Source organism: Pongo abelii, chromosome 18 (genome assembly GCF_028885655.2).
Source record: "Pongo abelii isolate AG06213 chromosome 18, NHGRI_mPonAbe1-v2.0_pri, whole genome shotgun sequence".
NCBI lineage: Eukaryota > Metazoa > Chordata > Mammalia > Primates > Hominidae > Pongo > Pongo abelii.
Genome location: NC_072003.2, coordinates 77,993,008 through 78,011,688, shown reverse-complemented (window position 1 = coordinate 78,011,688; position 18,681 = coordinate 77,993,008). Strand labels below are relative to the sequence as shown.

The window sequence follows — 18,681 nt, the reverse complement described above, 5'->3', positions numbered from 1 at the left end:
ACCTATGAGTCTGGTCTCCTTCTGTTTGCCAACTGCTACAACCTGTTCAAGCCTCTCTAGTTGAGGCTACTGTCATCTAGAGTATTTCAAGAGCTTCACCTGGAGCAATGGAGCCACCCAAGGGAAACTTCGCCATTTATCCATTTAGCTTGCCAATACTAACCCTCTCTGCACCTGTGCAAGGCCCACCAGCAGGAAGGCAAGGGTTAGGGCCACAGAGCAGGGGGCCGTGACCACCACCCAGGGAGCAGATACAGCTTCATAATGCTGCACTGAATTGCAGGTCACATTTGTATTTTATCTATTTGCCACAACTACAAAAGACCAGGTTAAGTCCCTTGTAAACACTGCAGTCATTTCCAAGGGGGAGGCCCGCTTGATTTACATAACCATAAGTAAACATGCATAAAAAGGATGTCACTTAGGAAACTTAATGTTTCCTGACAGCAAGGAATTGGCATTCACTGGGACATTTTGCACAATTACCAGGAAAATGTCCTGGCCTAAGGATCATATAACAGATCAAGACAGTATTAGCTGGCCAACACATGTCTATATCCAGCTCCACAAAAAGCAAGGTGAAGGCCATAGTCAAGCCATCAAGCACCTCCCTATCTGGGCCACTTCACTCCCTCCACTCCCCACACCCAATGCCTCAAAATGCCCTATGGATCCAATGCCAAACTAAGTGACATTTCTTCTGATCAACATCTCTGTTTACCGGTAATCAGGGGAGGGCAGTGAGCGAATCTCAGGACGCCAAGTGATCGCTTCTTTTCAGGATAATCAATAAGACACTTATCTTGAAAGATTCATGCACGTTTGGAATCAATTATGAATGGGATGATGATAAAACTCTGTAAGAGAGTTGCTGAATTGATTCTTTTTATTATTCTTATTAGAGTTATGCTCCCTTTTGTTGCTTTCTCTGAAATTTTATTTTAAAAATGTAAAGAATACTAACGGGGCCTCACGCAGTGGCTCGCACCTGTAATCCCAATACTGGGGGAGGCCAAGATGGGAGGATTGCTTGAGCCCAGTTCAAGACAAGCCTGGGCAACATAGGGAGACTCTGCTTCTACAAAAGTTAGCCAGGCATGGTGGCATCTGCCTGTGGTCCCAGAAACTCAAGAGGCTGAGGTAAGAGGATCGGTTGAGCCTGGAGGTCAAGGCTACAGTGGCCTGTCATCGCGCCACTGCACTCCAGCCTCGGCAACAGAGTGAGGCTTTATCTCTAAAAAAGGAACACTAACTAAATCATGCCATTATCAAATAGATTGCCTCATGAATTAGTAGATGTTTTCAAATTCAAATGCTATAGAATCTTGGCATATCTCATAGGGTTAAGAAAAGTGGGAGAAGGGATTTTTCCATAGGGGATATGAAAGCATGCAACATGGTATATAGTAACAATGGCATGATTTTTGGACTCAAACAAACCTGAGTCTGAAATTAAAGACCCATCAATTATAGACAGATGATATTGGACACATTACTTAACCTTTCTAAATCAAAATTCCTCTATGTCAAAGAAATAATAATGGCATTTTCATCATAGGGTTATGATAAAGACGAAATGAGATTATGTGAAAGATTTAGCAAAATCCTACACATTCAATAGGTAATTAATAAATGCTCATTATTTTTAATATTAAAATTGTGACTTGGTTACATTGAGCAAGTTTCTTAATCTTTCTGAGTCACCATTTTCTCATTTCTAAAATGGAGATAACAAGCGTATTGCAAAGGTTGTTGGAGAATTCAATTAGATAATGAGTAAAACAGCATCTAATACAGCAACTGGCAGGTGGTAGGTACAGAGGATGACAAATGGAATTCAACTAGAAAAACAAAACTAAAGCAGAAGAAATCTGGCCTTACCTCCCCATTTTGCCAGCAAGGAAACTGAGACATGGAAAGGTTTTTCTAGCCTCAGGTTATGTAGAGTAATTATTTCATGGTGTCCTGGCACCAAACCTCTTTCTTTTTAAAGTAGAATCTTGCTCTGTCACCCAGGCTGAAGTGCAGTGGCATGATCTTGGCTCAATGCAACTTCCAATTCTCAATTTTTAATTAAATGTTTCTTTTTTCTTAAGAAACAGGGTCTCACTATGCTGCCCAGGCTAGTCCTGAACTCCTGGGCTCAAGCAATCCTTCCACCTCACCCTCCCAAAGTATTGGGATTACAGGTATAAGCCACCACACCTGGCCTAATTTTGTTTGCCTGTTTGTTTGTTGTTGTTGTTTTTTTGGTAGAGATGACATCTTGCTATATTGCCCAGGCTGGTCTCAAACTCCTGGGCTCAACGGATCCCCGAGTCTCGGCCTCCAGAACTGCTGGGATTACAGAAATGAGCCACCATGCTGATCACCAAACCTCTGAAGGGAAGGTAGATGGGCAGCTTGGAAGAGAGCACAAGACAATAAAAGATTCCGGAAGGTGAGTTCTAATACAAAGCCCACAGAATCAGGCCAAGGTGCACCATGATACGGGAATCTGCCCCTGCCTCGGAGGTGCAGGGGAAGGGACAAGAACCAGGCCTCTGCGGAGAAGCCAAGCACAAATTAGGCAAAAAAAAAAAAAAACCCAAAACAAAACAAAAGAAAAAACAACAGCAACAACAAACAGATTGTGCTGTGAAGTGACTTGAGAAGGAGTGCTCGCTGAGTCAAGGGGTCCTGGTGGGCCCACTATAACGTGGAAGTGAGGAGAAAACCACAATACCGAGGGAGCCTCTGGGGATCCTGGGGCTTGCTAAATTAATCCCAAGTACTTTGGCCAGTGAAAGTTGAGTTGGGGGCCCATCAGTGAATCCAGCTTTTGGGAGGTGGTCAAAGGCTATAAGAGTCAACCCCACAAGTAAGTGGCTGATCCCCAAAGATAAAGAATGCTAAGGAATTTCCAGCCTCCTGGGGCTGGCAGCCAGGGTGATGGTCTCCATTCAGCTTAAGATCCTACCTCAGGGAGAACTGCTGCCAAGGCCTCGTCTCCTCTTGGCCCTAAATAGATCAACATTCAGCCTGAGCTTGCAGATTACATTTTATGGGCCACACCATTTAAGCTGTCCTGTGGTCAGAAATAGCCCGGGGGTGGTCAGAACCACAGCCTTGTAAATCTGACACTAAATTTAGTTCACACGGACATGGCTGAAGAATTTCTTTTTCGGTTCAGGTTTTGAGTAAAAGATCCATAACTACCTTTGAACAGGCCACAGGTAGAGGCCTCAGCTGAATAGGGAATTAGGTCAAGCGGTCATCTCAGCCTTCCTGCCTCTTTAGCACCCAGCCCTCAGTCACCTCAGTTGTTGGGAAAACCCACTGTGTGCTTTGACTGAGGCAGGAGAACAATTCTGTCAATGAATGAAAAATTCTCTCAAATGTTTTGAGATATTGCTTACATGCACCGATGTGCACAAATATTAAGCATATAGCTTGAACTTTTACACGTGCACACGGCCACGTGATCACATCACCAGATGGATGGAAAACTTCTGGCACACCACAAGGCTCCTTCCTGCCCCTTCAAGATCACCACCCCCTGGTAAGGTAAATGCTATTCTGACTTCTCTCATGTGGAAAATTCCTGCCTGCTTTTCACGTTTACACAAGTGGTATCATAGAATAGAATATGTCCTCTGGTAACAGTCTGTCTTCTTTCACTCAACAGCATGCTTGACACTCAAACTTTATAAGGTATATATTAAAACAACACCTCAGTTCACTTATAATGGACTCTCATTATATGCCGGGCTTAGATCAGTCCTTGTCTTTAATCCTCACAGCAAACTCAGCACATGGGAATTACTGTTTCAGTTTTACTGATGACAAAATGTAAGCTAAAAGATTAAGCGAGATGGTGTGAAATCCCAAGCCTGGAAAGTCACATCTTGGGGTTATGGATTCAAGTGCTTGGTCTCCAAAATGCAAACACTTTCATCTTGGCCAGTTTAACCATCTTTGACTCTTGACTCCATGGTTGGGAATAATTGATGTAAAGCACTTCTTACAGTGTCTTATATAACTGTATATGGCAATAAATACTAGCTATGGTGATGGTGATGACAATGATTATGCCAGGCCTTGTGTTAGTCTTAGAGAAGGAGAAATGATCAAGACAGACATGGTCCTAGATCTCATGGATCTTACAATCCAGTGTGGAAGACATAAACCAAACACACAAATAACTTTATAATTACACACTGTGATCACAAAAAGAAAGGACAGGTTGATTTGCGCCACACTGAATGGTAAAGCTTAGACAACATTTCTGCAACAGCATCTTAAAGTGTTTGGGAGCAAGGAGGCTGGGGACCTTCAGCAATGTCACATAGCAGTTATGTGAGGATGCCTAAAATATTCCCCCAAACAGGTATGCAAAACTAACCAGCTTTGCTCCAATAAAGCTCTTCACCTGAGAGGCTCAATTACATCTGCAGTGGACTCTTTCAGAAAGAGCATTTAAAAGGCAGCTTCGCCCTTGACTCCTGATTTTGCATGTCAAAAGCACTTAACTCAAAACCCTCTAGATTACCAACACCACATCAGGGCATGGGTTCCTGGGCCAAGCAACACCCCCACCCGCTGCCTGATGGCTTGACATTGAAGGCACCTGCATTATCATTATGTTATCACTGGGTCAATCCCAGCTTGGGAAGATGAATGGGGGACCCTGACATTTCAAGGCCTCCTCTCAAGAATAGCTGCCAAGTGCATCTTCCCACAAAACCTACTATCCCACATTACATTTTATGACCTGGGATGCTTTTCAGAGAAAAGAGAAAAAGAATTCTTCTTAATGGAGTCATTAAGACATGATTCTAAATTCCTTTGAAGATACCACAGTGGCATCTCATCTTACATTGAGTAGATAAGGTTCTAGAATGGGTACATGAAGCAAATCTGAGTACTGCCAGAATTACTCTGGAAGTGCCAGCATTTCCTTTGGAGCCAGTTGTACCCTCACTTAAAGGAGGGCCAAGATAATCAGTTGTTCCTCCAGCACTGCTTTGGCCCTGTTCTTTGGTTGAACCATGGGATGCAGCAGCCTCCTGAGTTTAAGGAACACACATCTTTAAAGACTTTGCATAACAAGACACCCCAATTAAGAGACTCACAAGGACAAAGCCTTTGAAAACAAAAGATTCACTTCTCCTAACTCCCATCTTCTTCAAGAGCTCTGCTCAGAGAAGGGAATGGAGAAATCACCTTCACTCTGTAAATTCCTAGGTCTCTTGCATGAAGTTGAGCTTAAGTAGATTAAATGCGCATTTGACAACATGCACTCTGTCATAAGACTGTGATACCTCAAGGACAAGGCAATTCTTTTCATCATTTCTTGTCTCCAAAATTAGCAGAGCTCTGGTTCCCATAGGAGGTTCCTGGTACATCACTGCAAGGGCCTCTCGTAACTGACATAAGACATACCAGGTCTTCGGGGCATTTTGCAATCAAAGGGCAGAATAAGGACCGCTGATGGAAGTAGCTGGGAGCCACAGTTTGGCTTAACTTGATGAAGCCTTTTCTAACAACCCTATGCATAACAAGTTTACTGTTAAGCAGGGGGTCATCAGTCACCCACCAGGAATGACTAAGCGGAGATACAGGTATCGGGCTAAGGTTGGACCAATCAACCACCAGTAGACTGATGACAGTTTTGTAAAGTTGTCATTGATCAACAGATAATTAGAAACACAAGGATTACACATAATGTCTTAATTCTGTGCAAAATGCATCCAAATTTTTAAACTGTCATCATACACCAAAAGAGAATGTAGGCAAGCCAATCAATGTCAGGTCATATAAAAAATATAATTTTTGAAAAAATAAATCTCTATGTTTAAGGAAACATTGATACTCCCACTTTGTAAGAAATACGCATTGAAGCCACATTCTTGTCTAAATTAATACAATTAACATTTTTATCTATATTCAACAGTAACCTCAGATGACAAGTGTAACATAATCCAACAGCAATTGCTATCAAAAGTATAGATCCTACTTTATTTTTACCTTCACCTGACACACTTTGGCCATGTATTGACCACTTAAAACAATCTTCTGGCCGTAAATCCAATCAATAATTCACTCGTGCTGAACATATAACTGTACATTTTCTGCTCATATAAACCCATAGATAATGAGTGCCGATTATAGAGCAGAGAAACCAAAGATGCTTCTGCACCCAGCGTTCCTTCTCAGAGGACTAACCTGAAAATGATCTTGCCTTGTCTACAAATGAAATATTTAAAACAATGTTTTGATGTCCCAAGTTATACCTGACATATTTGTCGATTTTCACAGACGCTAGGAGTGATTAGATTTGGGGGTCAGATACTTTAAGGTCATCTCGAGACCACACATTTTAATTTCAAATAGAGGATGACAAACCTGATAAGCAAAACTTTATAAAATAAAAGGATATGAAATCAACTTACACTACTAGTTGGTATGGGGAAAACTTGTGTATTAAGTCCTGTCATCTAAAGGTAGGGAACCTGGTATTACAAGAGATAATTTTCCTGACAAATAACCTTGGTAAGTTAAGGCACCTAAAAAATGTACTGGTATAAACTACTTCAATCTATGGGTAGCATTTATTCCCAATGAAGAGGGGCCCAAGGGAAAGAGACTTTGATTCCATGTTTCAATGCATTTACTGGTGAAAAAAAATATTCCTAGAGGTTCACAATAAATCTAAAAAGATCATTACCACTAACGTGTAAGACGACAAGACTAGCACGTTGGCAGTCACAACTTCAAAGGGTTAAACTATAAAGACAATGAGATGGCCTAGAAGTGCTTTAAAACTCAATTAAAATAAAACCAGCTCCTGTTAGTTTTTCCAATCCAGATTTAAGACTCATTCTGTATTATCTATTCATATGAAAAAGGGTACAGCAATTGAATTTTGAATTATGCTAACCCATTTTCTCAGCTATAGAAAACGTTGGCTTCCAGCCCAATGAATACAATAGCCGCATGCTCAAGACCCTTAATTATCTAATTAATGTAGTGTCATTTTAGCAATTAATTCAAATGACCATACATAACTTTTTTCTTTATAAGATCAGAATTGTAAATATTTTTAAAACACTTGTTATACGGTGTCATATCCTGCACATTAAGGATATACAACAATGATTAAGAACAGAAAACAACCAAGAAAGCTCTTAAATTAAAAAAAAAATCAATCACTCTAATAAGGCTGATGGCTGACTTTCATATGATTAAAGTCATTTAATAAGTTCACAGATATACTTTTTTTTGTTCCTTTTCCATAGGATTACTCTTTGCGAAGTGTTCACAGATATCCTTTAGCTAGCTACTAAATTAGACTTACGACCAGAAATTACCACCCGGGCGGGCAGACACTACCAAAGAAAATTAGAAGGCATGTCTGAGGTGAAAGAGGCATAGGTGTTGTGAAGAATTCATTCTAATGAAGGCCATCATACATGGCATTATTAAATGAAGAATAATTAGCAAACTTCTCACAGAAGACTAATTTTTGTCGCCATTTTCTCATCACTGCAGTATTCATGGAGCTGAATTTTAACTTCAAATTTCTCATATACTCTGCAAACAAGATAGTGTTACAAAAGTTGTTCCTATAATTTACTAATACCAGTGTTGTTGGATTATAAAGGTAATGTAGAGAAGTGTGCTTATGATAAAGAAATCCCTTCTGTGCCTTTTGTTCAGGCCTTGCATTTGGCAATTTGTCCATGATAGGACTGCTTGTCAATGCCTCTGGGCATCTGCCAGGAGTCCTTGTTTTTGATGAAAGACTCAGCTCCACAACAAGGTTATTTACCTGGAATCACAGAGGCAATCAATCTGCAATTGGTGCTCAGCATTGACTGAAATCCTTGGAGGCCAGGTGCAGTGGCTCACACCGGATATTCCAATACTTTGGGAGGCCGAGGCAGGGGAACGCTGTACCTCAGGAGTTTGAGGTCAGCCTGGGCAACATAGTGAGATCCCATCTCTACTAAAAATACAAAAGCTAGCCAGGTATGCTGGCACACACCTGTAGTCCCACCTACTCAAGAGGCTGAGGCAGGAGAATCGCTTGAACTTGGGAGGTGGAGGTTGCAGTGAGCCAAGATTGCACCACTGCACTCCAGCCTGGGTGACAGAGCAAGACTCGGTCTCAAAAAAAAAAAAAAAGAAGTCCTCCATCAAAGAAAACAGCAAACATGGCTCTTGCTTTCAAGAGGCTTTGAGGAAAGCAGGAATGTGCAGAAAGAAGAGCAAGCACCTTAAACGCTGGCATGACTCAGAAGACTCCCTCACAGCCACCTGCATTTTAACATTCAGAACAGAAGTCGATGGCTTGGAGTGAAATGCAGAGACACTTTGCTTGGGTTCCAGTGAGTCTTTGAGGCAGCCTCATTTCAGAACAAGAGAGACATTTCCCAAGCACCATGATGTTCCAGGTATCACCGTAGCAGATTTAAAGATATTATCTCCTCATTTCATTTCTCACAACTACCTAGCAAGGCAGATGATATTTGTTTTCTTTAAAGAAAGAAGAAGTGAAAACACACATAGTTCTCATCCCACTTCTCCATTGGTAATGTGATAGAGACAGAGATGATCTCTTACATTTCCTCAACTCTCCCATTCCATAACCTTGAAGTACAGGAGTTTCCTGGCTTCTGTTTCTTAATTAGAAAGCCACTTCCACAGTGTCTGGCACATCACTGCATCTCACCTGGCATCCTTCTCTCTCGCCAGCCTCATCTCATGTTGTTTCCTACCCGCTGGTTTATATTCACTTAAGAGGAACTCACGCTCATCCCCTCCCTTGATCCTTCAGCCTGGGTAGCCTTCCTTAGTTTGCCTGGTGAACTCAGTTTACCCTTCAATTTGGCTCAGACATCTCTTCGTCTTTGGAGCCTGCCCTGCCTCCCTGTCCCACTCTTATTTCATATCGCCCATACCGTCAACATATGCTGTCACATTCTATTGCAATTTAAGTATTTATCTCCATGATGAAACTGTGAGGTAAGAACGAAGCAAAACCTGCCTTTTCATCCCTGGTAGTTAGTAAAGTAACACCCACGAATAGGAACTTCGTAATTATTGCTGAATCATTAAACTGAGTTTCAACAGCCACAATAACTAGAAACAGAAAGAAAAACAGAGCCAAAAATGAGAGCCCAAACATGATGAAGTCGCTGACAATACGATAAAACAAAATAACAGAAACCTATGAAAAGGGCAAAGGAAAAAAATGCAGAAGATGTAGGATGTAACACTACTGTTACTGCCTCTTTTGTGGTGGAGGTTTCTGAAAAGCAAGAAAGTTCATAAGTAATATCAACAATCAACAAAGCTATAACAGCATTACAGGTGATATTTGTTTGTAGAAATGCACCTTTCCCATTAACCTGTTCAGACAGATGTTCTGTAGCATATAATACATGTTCCAAGTGTCAGGGATGCAATTCTAGAAGACGTGCAGGAAACCATGCTTTCAGAAAACCATGAGGTTGTATTCATTTCCATTTACTTACAATGTTGATGCATCATATTGATCTTTTTCCAAATGACCCATAGCTGGAAATAAATTTCTTTCAAACACTACATAACAACTGCCTATGTATCTGTCTTTTTAAATTTGGTGTGTGTGTGTGTGTGTGTGTGTGTGTGTGTGTATAAGAATATATAATTTGGGATGGGTGCGGTGGCTCACGCCTGTAATCCCAGCACTTTGGGAGTCCTAGGCAGGTGGATCACAAGGCCAGGAGATTGAGACCATCCTGACTAACACGGTGAAAACCCGTCTCTACTAAAAATACAGAAAATTAGCCAGGTGTGGTGGCGGATGCCTGTAGTCCCAGCTACTCAGGAGGCTGAGGCAGGAGAATGGTGTGAACCCGGGAGGCGGAGCTCGCAGTGAGCCGAGATAGCGCAACTGCACTCTAGCCTGGGTGACAGAGACTCCGTCTCAAAAAAAAGAAAAAAGAACATATAATTTGGTATGCATATATATCTATACATAAACATAAAATTGAATGGCAAGAGACTAATCCAGTGGTATGAGATTATTTTTAATTGTCAAAAAGGCAAAAAAGCATCAACAACACCTTAATTAGCGCATGGTATCTTGTATTAAGATCAGACAGTATCTAAGTACTTTCGGAAGCAGGTGGCTAGTGATGTTTCCCAAATATTTTATAAAGTGTGTACAAGAACAATGGTGGTATACTTTTTTCCTGTGAAATCTGGACCTAGGTGACAAATGTTCTTGTGAAAATATTAGTGAGTCTTGATTATCTGGAAAAACTGTGGCCACAAGGGTACAATTGATAGCAAGAAACCACACTTGAATATATTCTGTCAAATGGAAAACCTGAAACTGAAATACCAATGGCACAAGCCCAGACAAGGTCATCTTTACATGTGCTAAACTGAAAGTCATGTCATTGACATTACCTAGCAACAGATTCTTTGCAAAGTGGCACCTTCCCCAAGACTACTAGGAAGATGTGGTCAAATAGAGTGTCAACACACTGTCTCCCAGAGCTATGAACTGGGGAATTGTCCAGAAGGTCTCTGAGAAGGTGAAAATGATGAATGTATGTAATCATTCCCATTTAAATAATTTAGGAACAAAAGCCCAGAAAGCATAAGTAAATTGTTCATGATCCCAAAGCTAGGAAGTGGAATGGTTTGGACTTGAACTCTAGCTGGTTTGGCTCAAAATTAGGGCATCATACCCAGGGCTGCATGAACTTCCTTCCTGGTGAATTCAAGGTTGCATGAAAGGTGAGCCAGCTAAATGATTTGCTCATGGTCAGGGCACCCTTCACTCATGGCAGCAGCGCTGGAATTTAGGGGACAAATGCTCAGTTTTAAAAGCTCTGTTCTGAAGAAAGCTAAAAATCTGAACAAGGTTTTAAACATATATTTGCCCTGCACCACTACCAAATACAGCAAACTGGACAGAAAGTCTGTTCAGCAAATATTCATTTTCCATCCTCTCACCTCCTTGTAAGGCATACAATTTCCCTTCTGAAGCTGGGCTTGGTTATGTAACTGGCTTTAGCCAAACAAAGTGATGGGATGTGCTAAGTTTCAGCCCAACCCTATGAGACACTGGTGACAACTAATTTGCACCAAGAGAAGAATGTTCCCCAATTCATGACTCAACTTTCAACCTGAGCTATAGAATGAGATGGGTGAAATGGGGCTACCTATAAACTAATCACTGAATTCTGCGGTCATTTGTTACACAGCAATAGCTAACTAATACATGGAGTGAAGATGGGATAAAAAATAAAATGGTCAAGATATACAAAAGTGAGCAGATGGTAGTGTGGGGGTGGCACAGAAATGTTAGCCTTAGAAGGAATCTTGAGAAAGGATTAAGATACCCAAGGCAGCATTTATTTTAAGGGACAGGGTCTTGTTCTGTTGCCTAGGCTGAAGTGCAGTGGCACAATCACAGCTCATTGCAGTCTGAATCTTCTGGGCTTAAGAGATATCCCCCTTTAGCCTCTTGAGTAGCTGGGACTACAGTTATAAGCCATCATGCCCAGCTAATATTTTTATTTGGGTAGAGACAGGGTCTCACTATAGTGCCCAGGCTGGTCACAAACTTCTGGCCTCAAGTGATGCTCCTGCCTGGGCCATCCAATGTGCTAGGATCACAGGCATGAGCTACAGGCCTCAAAGCAGCATTTTTACATGGTCGCTGCTTTCATGGTTGTGCAGCTTCACCACTTAAGGAAATCGAAATGGCAAAACATCAGCCTCATGGAGAATGAAGGATCCAGGCCCAATGCCTCCAAACAAGGAAAGTGTGCAAAAGGAACAAAGAGATAACACATCATAGCTCTATGCTAAACCAAGCTATGTCTTTTGGGAGGTGAACTTCAATTATGAAGTATAAATTTTGAATAAAAGAAAGAAAGGTGGACATTTTGTGCGTTCTGAAAAATCACAGATGCATTATTTGTTGCAGAAAAGTTGGTGAAACATAGAAGAACTGGAAGGAAGGCTATTTAAAAGATACCCCAAGATTATGGTGATTACTTCTTCCCTTTCAAATGCAGCGTGTATTGAAGTTTCTTTTAAAAATTCATATAGCAGAGTCATTCTATGCAACGGTAAGAGGGAAACTGTCAGACAACATTCCCAATTCAATATTATATTGTGCTTCAAGAAAAGATTTCCATATATTCTAGATTAAAAAAAAGCCTCATAAATAAATGATAATCCAGTACATGCTCTGAAAAATGAAAAAAATAATTCTGTGTTTGCATTTTACTCCACAGAGTAAAATTTAATCTCTCTTTTAATATAGCATGTTTTATATAAAAAGGTAAAAAGATGTAACCTTACGAAAATTGATTTTTTTACATGTTTAAAAATGTCCTGTGCAGTATTTGTCTAGGCATTTTCCATCTGCAACTATAGACAGGCATTATATGTTGATAACTTCACCATGTTGGGTTAAAAGTAAATAGAGTTGTGATTTGATTTAACGAAATTTTTCTTCATAGTGCTAAAAATAATCAAGACCAGATCGTGGCTTTAGGAGGGTGTCATCCATTATTCAGGCTAGGCTTTCAAAACTGTATCATGGTCTCTAACGTCACACAGTAGGTGCTTATTAAATATGTGTCAAATGCACGACTTAAGAGAGGGCATGTGGAAGATACGATGCCCCAGTCCAAAGGAAAGCTGAAGTCACAAGATCTTAGGATGGGGTGAAATCAGACGATTTGTGCCTTCTTGCCCTCGGTGCAGACATCCTTTTTGGTTTCCTGAGCATCCCTCAGGAGTTTTATAGACTAATGGGTAGGTGTAAGATTAACACCACATCCTCATTGCATCAGACAACCTGGAGATAGGGCTATTTCAGTCTAGTATCCTCTGAACAAATATGTTCTAAATACTAAGTAGGAACAGTATTAGAGAGATCTGAATCTTAGACAGTCTTAACAACTTTGAAAAAAAATAAAGTCAGTTTTGATGTGTTGTGTGGCCCTCACCTCCAGGGTCAGAACTAACCCAGAGATGATTTCTCATCCCAGCTGAAGGAGGATTCCAGACAGCAATTAAAATATGCAAAGTTTTTCTCAAAAATCTTCGGGCTTTAACTTTAAGGCTTTCCATGGCAGCTTTAAATAAATAAATATATACATATATATACATTTAATTAAAAAATAAATATTGAATATATTCAGGGTCTATAAAGTAATGATTTATACTATATACAATGTATATAGTAATGTACTATATACATTGTGTAATGATTATCACAACCAAATTAACTAACACATCCATCACCACTCATGCTGTACACTAGATCTCCAGAACTGGTTTATTAGTAACTAGAAGTTTGAACCCTTAGATCAACATCTCCCCACTTCACTGACCCCCTAGCCCCAGCAACCACCATTCTCACTCTCTGTTTCTATTCTATGAGTTTGTTTTTTTCAGATTCCACATTGTTAGTCAGATCATACAGTCTTTGTCTGTCTGTGTCTGACTTATTTGACTTAACATAAGTCCTTCAGGTTCAGAAATGCATTTTAAAAAATGTGGTTCACATATACAGTGAAATATTATTCAGCCATAAAAAGGATGAAATCTTGCCATTTGCGACAACACAGGTAGTAAGTAGTCTTTGAAGGCAGATCTTCAGGCCATAAGACATTCATGGGCTTCTTGTTGCTTTCAGGAAGGAAGCAACCACAGACAACTTTAGATAGGATTCAGGTCTTACAGTCTTCAGAGACATTATCTGGCAGCAAAGAGGAGAGAAGATACTTCAAGTTGTGGCTGATAGACTGTAAGGTGGCCCCACATAATCCCTACCACCTGGTATTCACACCATTGTGCAGTTTCCTCCCTGTGAATGTGTGCAGGACATCTGACTTGGTATTAATCAGCAGAAATCTGGCAAATGTGATGAGGTATACATGGCTTCCATGATTACATTGGGCATATAAGACACCATCTTGTTGACTAACTTGCCCCAGAGACTCGTTTCTGGCTTGATGAAGGAAACTGCTTTGTGGGAAAAGCCCAGATATTCAGGAACTGTTGATGCCTCTAGGAGCTGAGGGGTACCTCCAGCCAAGAGACAACAGTCAGCAAGAAGCCAGGCCCTGAGTCAAAAAGCTACAAGGAAATAAAGTCTGCTAGTAATCTGAGTGATTCGGAAAGCCAATTCTTCCCCAATCAAGCTACCGGATTAGAACACACCCTGGCCAATACATGATTGCAATTTTGTGAAACCCTAGACGGAGGACCCAGCTAAGTCTGATACTCAGATTCCTGATCCACAGAAACCATGAAATAATATATGTGTGCTGTTTTAAGCTGCAAAATTTGTGTTAATTTATGTAGCAAGAATAGTGAACGATACACAAGTGGAGAATGTGAAGTGTGTTCAAGGGGAGATCAGGAATGAGCAGATAGTATGGCAAGGACAGGAAGCAAGTAAACCTGATGAAAGCTTTGGATTCATGGTTCAATGCAGCATTCCTGCTACCCATCTGCTAGCTGTCTACAGAAGTATATTCAAGAAAATGCATTAAAATAATGAACAAATTAGTGAGACAGAGAGTATGCTGGGCAAAGGAATGACAAGCTGAGCATTGTAAACTTAGTCCCAGAGGACCCAGGGAGCCACTGAATGTTTTTGAGCAGAGGAACGATGTGACAAAGTGTGTTTTAGGAAGATGTATCTGATATATAGAACGGAATGGAGCATAGAGAAATTCAAATCATGGGGCGTAATACCACATTCTTATGTTTTCATCACACAAAATCTCACAGGTCAAAATGGCTAAGAAGAAAAAACAAAATAGCCAAGTATCTGACACCTATTTTGGTTTCAAGGTACTAGAACATTTCTTAATCTTAAACTTTTTTTGTTTTGTTTTGTTTTTTTGAGATGGAGTCACGCTGTGTTGCCCAGGCTGGCATGATCTAGGCTCACTGCAAGTTCTGCCTCCCGGGTTCACGCCATTCTCCTGCCTCAGCCTCTTGAGTAGCTGGGACTACAGGCGCCCGCCACCACGCCCGGCTAATTTTTTGTATTTTTAGTAGAGACGGGGTTTCACCATGTTAGCCAGGGAGATCTCTCTCCTGACCTCGTGATCTGCCTGCTTCGGCCTCCCAAAGTGCTGGGATTACAGGCATGAGCCACCGCGCCAGGCTTAAATTTTTTAAACTTTTACTAGTGGAAGCAGATTCTTTCAGATTATATGATATGTGCCACATATAACAAGACTTCACATAAGCAATGTGTGTACACTTTAATAACATATAGAATGACTACCTAGGTATCTGTCACTCATTTTAAGAAACAGAACTTTCCAATACCTCCCCTGTGTAACTCTCCCCATGGCATCATTCTGTTTTCCTCCCCACCATGCCCCATCCCTCACACCTGGGAAAACACTAGCTCATATTTTGCATTATTCATTCGCTTGGTTTTCTTTACAGTTTTATCAAATATCCTCAATGTTTAGCTTTGCCTATATTTTAAACTTTATATAAATTGAATCATACTGTATATATTCTCCTATGTAAATGCTTTTTTTTTTTTTTTTTTTTTTTGTTGAGACACAGTCTTACTCTGTAGCCCAGGCTGGAGTGCAGTGGTACAACCATGGCTCACTGCAGCCTTGACCTTCCGGGCTCAAGAGATCCTCCCTCCTCAGCCTCCCAAGTACCTGAGACCACAGACACATGATACTACACTGGCTAATTTTTGTATTTTTGGTAGAGATGGGGTCTCAGTATGTTGCCCGGGTTGGAATCAAACTCCTGGGCTCAAGCCATCTGCCTACTGTGGCCTCCCAAAGTGCTGGGATTACAGGTGTGAGCCACCGTGCCCAGCTGTAAATGCTGTTTTAATCCTGAATTATGTTGCTGAGATTCTTCTATGTTGATGCACGTTCTGGTAACCACCCATTATCACTGCTATCTCCTATGCAGGAATGTGCCACCATTGATTTCCCCATTTCATTGTAGACGGCTTTTGGAGGCCTTTCAGTTTCTTGCTATCACAAATTATGCGCCAGAAGCATTCTTGAGCTTTTCCTAGTTCTCAAGAGTTTCTCTAAGGCATCTTTATAGGAATGAAATTGTGTAAGTTATTAAGTGCTACTTTATTAGGTAATACCAAAATATTTTCCAAATTGGCTGTTTCAGTTCAGTAATGTATAAAATTCCCTATTTCTCCACATCCTTCCAATGCTTGTTATTACCTTACTACTTAACGTTTTGCCAATCTGGTGAGTGTGAAATAATTTATCATTGTATTAACAGCAATGCCTTTTGTTTTTTGAGACAGAATCTAGCTCTGTTGCCCAGGTTGGAGTATAGTGGCGACATCTCGGCTCACTACAACCTCTGTCTCCCGGGTTCCAGCGATTCTCCTGCCTCACCCTCCCGAGTAGCTGGGATTATAGTCACATGCCACCTGCCTGGCTAATTTCCTATTTTTAGTAGAGAAGGGGTTTCACCATGTTGGCCAGGCTGGTCTCGAGCTTCTGACCTCAAGTAATCCACCTGCCTTGGCCTCCTAAAGTGCTGAGATTACAGGCGTGAGCCACTGCACCCAGCCAACTGCAATGCCTCTAACTGATGAGTTTGAACATCTTTTCGATAATATGGTATTCTTTATAGGACAGTTTGTATTCTAAGGCACTTGCCCTTTAAAATCCACATGTCAAGTTGGCAAAACAAGACCTATGCCCACAAAAACTTATTAATAAAGTTAAAACATAATGTGTCAAACGAATGTGTGTCTGTTAAGCTGTAATGCACACTATATATATATAGTGTATATATGTATATATATAGTGTATATATGTATATATATAGTGTATATATGTATATATAGTGTATATATGTATATATAGTGTATATATGTGTATAGTGTATATATGTATATATAGTGTATATATGTATATATATAGTGTATATATGTATATATGTATATATAGTGTATACATGTATATATATGTATATATATATAGTGTATATATGTGTGTGTGTATATATATATATACACATTTAATGGGACATTTCACAAAGTCGTCTATGATGAATCTTGGCTCCCAAGTGTACTGGGGGTATGACCTCGGACAAGTCTTTTACCTTTCTAAACCATTACTGGCTCATAAAAATCTATTTAAGCAACACATTTACAAAAGTTGATAAAGAAAAGGCTATCTGCATTATTAACATTTAGAATCATCACTGCCCCTTTCTCCCTCAGTGAGTTTTCAGAAATGTACATTTCTCTTCTACTGTAAGTAGCTACAGTAAGCTTTCCCATGCAGATAAAGAAACGACCAATACTTCCCTTCAAACCTGAATTCTAAATTTAAAAATCACAGGTTACACATGAACAAGTCATCTGGGCAGCATAGTCTCTTCAGCAATGTATAACCTTTGCCTTGCCAGGGCACCATTTCACTTTCTGTTCCTTCTTCCCAAAACACTTTTCCTCTGGCTACTCACACTGCCAGCTCCTCCTCACCTTTGAAACCCTGTCCTTACCTGCCTGTCCTTTCTAAAGCTTGCCCCGCCTTCTCCCCTGCCATTCATTTCTAGCCCAGCACCGTGTTTGTTTGTTTCTGAAAATGTATCGCCACTGGAATATATTTTATCTTGGTGTTTACTCATTTTTTGGCTGGCTCCCCCACTGAAATGCACACTCTGTAAATCTGGCTTGTCTGGGGTTCACCTTTGCGTCTTCAGAAGCTTGAGAAACGCCTGGCTTCTAGTAGGAAGGTGGTTGAGTAACTGTAGCAGCCGGGCTTCGTGGCTCACACCTATAATCCCTGTACTTTGAGAGGCAGAGGCGGGAGGATCACTTGATTCCAGGCATTTGAGACCAGCCTGAGCAACAAGCGATACTGCATCTCTATAAAAGAAAAATTAAAAAAAAATTAGGCAGGCATGGTGGTGTATGCCTGTAATCCCAGCTACTCAGGAGACTGAGGCATGAGGATCGCTTCAGCCCAGGAGACCGAGGCTGCAGTGAACTATGATTGCACCACCACACTCCAGATCCTGTCTCAAAGAAAAATAAATTGTTGCATTAGTTCACCTACTACCAGTGTTTCAGAAAGGACTTGGTGGTGAAACTGGACATTTATATACAAGTTTTTATATTAATAAAACACTTGGGCCCCAGACCCGTAGTCTAGCAGTCTTTATTTCCACCTCACTAGTTTCCCCTGAGTTTGTTTGCAAAGTTGAATTTCTAAAAAAGGCAAACAATGCCACAAGGATTTCCTGTATTCTCACCTGCTTCCCCTTTACCAATAAAGAAGTTACATAAACATAAATCAACAAAATACTGTATTTTCTTTATCTTTATATCCACCTGTTAGTTTTAGAGTTTTAATCTTCCCAATAATCATCCCATTGCAAGCTCTTCAGGATGGAAACCATCTCTTACCACATTTGAAATTCAAAGGGGAAGCTCTAAGAGCACCATGTGACAAGAGGTACCGATGGATATTTATGATCAAGGAATATGATCAGCTAGAAGCAGCAGCCTGTCGATGAGGTCACATCATATTATGAATATGGTTTATTACCAGCTCCCAAAGATATGCCCTCTCTTTGGTCAATAAGAAAAGGATAAAAGGTTCAAGATAAAGAAGCAGCACTTTATAAATGAAAACGTTC

At 40.6% G+C, this 18,681-nt stretch overlaps 1 protein-coding gene and 1 long non-coding RNA gene across 2 annotated transcripts in view; one reads left to right on the top strand and one right to left on the bottom strand.

Annotated features, from left to right (window-relative positions):
• WWOX (WW domain containing oxidoreductase) overlaps nt 1-18,681 on the bottom strand; it is a 1,117,686-nt gene that overhangs the window by 624,721 nt on the left and 474,284 nt on the right.
• LOC134760409 (uncharacterized) lies at nt 877-16,724 on the top strand. The gene is made up of 2 exons (XR_010137793.1): nt 877-3,541; nt 16,328-16,724. It is a non-coding gene; the product is annotated as an uncharacterized LOC134760409 (long non-coding RNA).